Source organism: Mastomys coucha, unplaced genomic scaffold, assembly GCF_008632895.1.
Source record: "Mastomys coucha isolate ucsf_1 unplaced genomic scaffold, UCSF_Mcou_1 pScaffold6, whole genome shotgun sequence".
NCBI lineage: Eukaryota > Metazoa > Chordata > Mammalia > Rodentia > Muridae > Mastomys > Mastomys coucha.
Genome location: NW_022196912.1, coordinates 52,659,711 through 52,665,951, shown reverse-complemented (window position 1 = coordinate 52,665,951; position 6,241 = coordinate 52,659,711). Strand labels below are relative to the sequence as shown.

General features: G+C 37.9%; 1 non-coding gene across 1 annotated transcript; it reads right to left on the bottom strand.

Annotated features, from left to right (window-relative positions):
• Positions 1–1,174: 1,174 nt before the first annotated feature.
• Positions 1,175–1,338, bottom strand: LOC116081375. Its single transcript, XR_004114863.1, has one exon. It is a non-coding gene; the product is annotated as a U1 spliceosomal RNA (small nuclear RNA).
• Positions 1,339–6,241: the final 4,903 nt, after the last annotated feature.

Sequence of the window (6,241 nt, the reverse complement as noted above, 5' to 3'; positions counted from 1 at the left end):
ACTTAAGCATTACATAAACTCTATGTATCAAGACATCATGTGATACCTTGTTAACATACACAAGTTTATGTGATTACTTATTATTAAACAACAAACCTAATTGAAATGAAAGAATTAAAAAGTGACAAAATAGTGGTTGGTTTAAACCTAATGTATTCACTTAGGTAAATTTGTAAGCATATTAACTTAGGATTTTGTTAATGTTATCAGTATCCCCATGTGTGACTTATTCATGAAATCATACCAATGTCTCTGCAATCTCCTGTAAGTATAAAATGTTATGCAGAAACAACATTTGTTGTAATAAAAAAAAAATGAACCAGTGTTCCAGTTTCCTCATAGTTTCTTTTCAAATACTTGAATTAGCATGTAAACAGCTTTTAGTTCTTAGTAAATGTGAACCTGCTCCAAGTGTTAGCTGTTAGATACTTGAGAAGATGCTTGGAAAGGGAAATAATTGTGAGAAAGATGAAAACTCATTTGTTAAGCCTCTATTCAAGCTCTCCAAAGAACCAGTATTTATTCTAGAGTCCTTGTCCCCTTACACACACACACACACACACACACACACACACACACAAACACAAACACAAACACAAACACACGAGCGCACGGGGAGAAAAAGGGGAAGAAAGGGAGAGTGAGAGAGGGAACCTGTGTAAAAGGGAGAGGGAGAGAGGAAACCTGTGTAACAAATGGCTTAACATATAATGTTCCTAGGATCAGTAAGAAAGTTGATCTGCTTCTCTCTCCTCCCTGAGCACAGTTAAAAGGCTTAGGTAAGTCAAGAAGGAGTCATTCAAGAAAAGATAATAAATCAAGTCCTAGACAAAAGACCACCTAAGAGTATTCTTCTTTAATTCAGTGTGCTCTTGCTTGTGTGAACTGGCAAATGCATGGAGAACTAAGAGTTTTGCTTCCTGAAAGTAAGTCAAGAGTTTCAGTCACAAAATCTCCCATTCCTTGATAATTGTGTCTATTACTTTTCTTTGCATAGGACAAAGGCCAAACACATGTGTGAAAAGACAACACACATTAGGAAGTGAAGCAGGCCCTGATAAAAATAATTGATGCCTGAAATGATGATGTGGGAATCATCTTGGGAACATTGCTGCTCAGAGGACCTCCTGCATGTGTCTAGAGGAAATGTCCCTTGTCACTTTCTTTTTTTTTTCAGGGGAGAGCTTGAAAGCAGTCCCCCACTACCACAAATTATGCAGTCGAGTTTCCCACATTTGGGGAAATCACAGGGATCAGCGCATCCAGAGTGCAATGGATAAGCCTCGCCCTGGGAAAACCACCTTCCTGATCATGGTATCTCTCCTGCCAGGTAAGTCTTGTCACTTTCTTAACATAACATTCATTTCTTTCTGTAATGTAATATTGGATCACAAAACAATAAAATCATTATGTTTGCCTATAATTAAAACTACATATTGAGTCTTTCTAAACTTAAATGAGCATGCAAATTTCCCAGGACAATCCTATTGAAAAGTGCATTATAAGTCAATGATTTTCATGGTAGCCTGATGCTCTAAATTTCAAACAAGCTCAGAGACTGTTTAACCATCTTGTTGACTAAGAATATAATGGTTTCACTTGACTTGATTTAATGTCATCTACTGGTTTTGATTTCTGTGAACCAGCAACCTCCTATGCTTTAAAATTCAAAATTTGGAGCTGGAGAGGTGGCTCAATGATTAAGTACTGACAGCTCTTCAGGAGGACCAGGGTTCAATTCATTGCACCCTCATGGAAGCTTGCAACTGTTTCTAACATCAGTCCCAGAGTATACATGTCCCTGAGCACTAGGCACCCTTAGGCCTGCATGTGGTTTATAGACATATGTGCAAATAAAACACATATTTACATAGAATAAATTAAAATTTAAATTACATGACTTCCTTACTTGTAACAGAAAAGAAAAGAACGCATATGGTAACGAACATATTATTTACCATTCCAATTTCCAAGTAGCAGATTTTGGTGACATTATCCTAATGCAGGCTTTAGGGTCAGTATACTTTAACCCTGGCATGAAAATTTCTGTAGAAAGGAGGTGAGGTGAATTAATGCTTTCTAGTCTCACTTATTCATCTCCTGTTTTCCTGACACCCTCCAAAGGGCTATGAAATGACATAGAACAATTAGTAAGGAGCTACTGACCTCTAGGACTCTGAGAATACATGTATTTGTTCTTCATTATTACAGATCAATAGTAAATATCTCAAGAATAGCAGGGTTCATGTTAAGTAGGGAAGGAATTCTTTAGCAGTCTGGGCTCTCTGTTGGTAATCTAACCTTGCTCATATATTTGCATAAGCATGAGACCTCACTGATGCATAATCAGAACCAATTCTATCAAACCAACTGTCTCCAGAGGCAGCTATATGGAGACCTTAGATGACAGAGACTCTGCCTAGTTAAGAGTGTAGGTATCAGATCATTTTCTCAGAGGTGTATCCTAGTAACATGGAGACTATAAGATATTTAAATTGAGTTCTTGTTCCTCCTGACTGACCATCTGAAAAGAGGACAAAAAAGGAAGAAAAATAATCTACAAAAGATGCTCCAAACAGTAGGAATGAGGCCTGGCCTTCCCTGAGAATGCTTTGTAAGGAAGGAAATATGCCTCTGTGCTGAGCACAGGACCCTGAATACAATCAGGACCAGCTGCTGGCTGAATTCTCCTTCACTCCACCCTTGGAATCTGGCCAGAGCCAGGCTTCAAAGTACATGGAAGTGAAAGTTCATGTCAGCTTTATCAACAAACATGAGTGTGGCCAAGTAATGCTGAATTACTCTTATGTAAACAAGGTTTATCTGTTATTTCCCTCTGAAAATAACTATTGTGTTTTTTGAGTAAGCCAATAAAATATTGTTATTATTAGGGGTTCCTATTTTTTTCATTCAAATTCTTCTTTGAGAGTCTGCTTTTGAAAAACCTTAAGGTTTGAAAATATTGAGTGCAGTGCTTCTCAACCTTCCTAATGCTAAAACCCTTTAATGCAGTTCCCTATGCTGTGGCGACCCCCAACCCTAAAATTAATTTTGTTGCTATTTCATAATAACAATTAGTAGTAATTTTGCTACTGTTGTGAATTATAAAGTAAATATCTATGTTTCTGCTAGTCTTAGGTAGTTTCCATGAAAGGGTCATTCGCCTCCCCAAAGGGTCGCAACCCACAGACTGAGAACCACTGATCCAGTGTTTTGTCTATGAAAGAGTGCACAAAAGCAAAGAGGGCTATCCTTCATTGTTGAATATTCATGAACCTCAATGCAAGAATTTCTCCCTCTTCAAACTTCAATTTCCACAGCTGTACAAGTACCTAAAAGAACTCCCTAGAACATAATAAGGGTTGAGAAAGAAAAACCATTAACATTATTAAAATTTTCTCTGTCACTGGGCATCTATAGGATGCTCCATCAATTGGAAGTAAGCTACCATGTTCTCAGTCATGTATGAAAGCACCGTGGGAACTGTAGCACACTGAAGAGGAAGAGTGCCATTCACGCAGAGAATTCTGTACATGTGCAGGAAACACAAGACACATAAGTTCCATAAGTTTCTATTCGCACATAATATAACTCACAGTGTTTGACTTGGGGTACGCAAAATTATGTTTTCAGGTTATTTAGAGTCTATAAGCCAAGTTTCCAAACTGTCTTTCATGGGGGCCTGAATCCTTCCTCAGAGGTTAGGGCTTAGGGGTACAGATTCAGATATCAGACTCTACCTCTGCTTCTCTTCCCACAAGAACATGTTAATTTTTTTTATTGTTGTTGTTTTGTTTTGTTTTTTGTTTGTTTGTTTGTTTTGGTTTTTCGAGATAGGGTTTCTCCATATAGTCCTGGCTGTCCTGGAACTCACTCTGTAGACCAGGCTGGCCTTGAACTCAGAAATCTACACATCTCTGCCTCCTAAGTGCTGGGATTAAAGGCGTGTGCCACCACTGCCTGGCTAAGCCTTTTAATTCTAATCATGTAAACTTCCTGCTTTTCTAGGAATGAATATTGTAGCTAAAATAAACATTGCTTTAAAGAATCATAAAATAAATAATCCCAAACTAAATCTGTATCACTCCTCAAACAAACAACAACAACAAAAACAAACAAACACTACCAACGAATAGCCCTCTTTTTGTTTTTCTCCAACTATGTGGCTATTATTTTGAAGTGTATATTAAGTGTCAATTGGTGTGTTAAGTTTCATCTCCACATTGACTTCCAGTGGACTCTTGGGACTTTGATTCCATTAGAAAATCACTGGCTGATTTCTTCTGTCACATGAAAAATTTTTATAAGACTGTATTTTGTCCATTTGGGTGTGTGTGTGTGTGTGTGTGTGTGTGTGTGTGTGTATACACTAATTTGTCCTTGTTGGGCCATGCTACTGAGCCATCATTCTGTTTCTTCCATGACTACACATATGCGAAAATTCAGTCAAGAACAAGATTGACCACATGGAATAATTTTCCCTGGCTGTGGAGAGATCTCCTTTAAAGTGCCATTATGTTTTCTAATATATTTGCTGATCTCTGCACAACAGCTTTTGTGTGTTTGCTGGCAGCATAACTTCACATTTAAAGACAGAGTCACCAGATAAACAAATCAAATTATAGTGACACTTCATTAAGGGCAAGAATGTGAAAGACCATTTGGCAAATATGTATAAAGTGGAAAACCCAATATGATTATGGCCCATTAAAAGATATATAAACCTGAAATTCTGTGTTTAGGTGTATTAATGCTACAAAGAATATTTTTACACATGGAATTGATAATCCGATTACATTTTAGGCAACTGTGCATTTGAACTGATTTTCTATGTAATTATTGCAAACAAAACATAACAACACTATTTCAATCTGACTAATCTATAAACATTTGGGGGGGGGCTATGCCTTGAGGTCATTTGACTCAATCTACTTTGGCATTTAAATTCATTTTCTAGCTTCTTCCCCAAGTATCTATCAAATTGATATAGCAATACCATCACTGAAGAAGGTCTCACAACCTTTTGAAGAGACATGCCTTTCAGTGTAAGAAGGCATTTCCACAGCAGGGAAAACAGGGCATCACTAAGGCTGAATCTCTTCCAGAGAAGTTTAATTTTTCATAAAATGAAAAGTGATATTCTCTCAAACTTAAAAGAGGATCTATATCCAATGGTAGGGACAAAAAATATTAGGTCATTTATTTATTTGTTTATTTATCTATTTATTTATTTATCTATTTGAGATGGGCTATGTAGTCAACAATGAGGTTGACATTATTATCCTACCTACTGCCTCTCCTTACTAATTGCTGAAGAAATAGCATCCACCATCACTTCAGAATTTTTGTGCTTCTGGTTATCAAACCCAGAAGTCATGCAGCTAGGTAAGTACTGTACCAACTAAGCTCTATCCCATGCCTAAGAAAATTGATTTAGACACCTGCCAGAAAATGAGGAGAGTGCCCACAGACTTTTCCCCTCTGTTCTCTTAGACTCTAATCTCCCAGTCTCAATTCCATCTCTGCAGCAGAACATCTGGGGCATCCCTGCTCTCATCTCTTGTGGATCCTAGTATTCTTCTAAGCTTCCTCCTCCCACTTGTTGCTTTGTCCCAGACTCCAGTTTCAGCAGGTATTCCCTGATAACACAAGGATCTCTCCTTTCAGGACAACAAAGAGAGGGAAGATGGACAGATACTTGTCTTATTGTTCTTGAGATCCAATTCCCTTAGTCTCATCCACAGCTGTGTAGTAGGGAAAAAGTGGTGATATCCCTTTCCTCTGGGAGGCCAATACCTATGAATCACAAAGACCTTTTCACCCAAAGTTATTTCCCCCAACTCATACCAATTAAGAGACCTTCAACAACAGCAGACATTCCCTGTGAATACACCAAATGAACAGGCTGGAAAAACAGACAACACACAGCCATCACACTCTCTTAAAGGAAGCAGAAACCAAGAAACAAAATAGCCCCCCACCAAAGACAAATCTAGAAATTATCACCTATACCTACAATCATCACAAACCCAGATCCATCATAAAAACATGATCAAAAATAGTAGTCAGGGAAATATTAGGACCATTAGAACCCTACTACATATTTTGTTAGCCTACCACAACAATCCCTAAATAGTCCAATATAGCTTAAGCACGTAAGCGCGCGCGCGCGCACACACACACACACACACACACATACGCACAAATACCTGCTGGCAGCTTTTATAAATATGACAAAAAG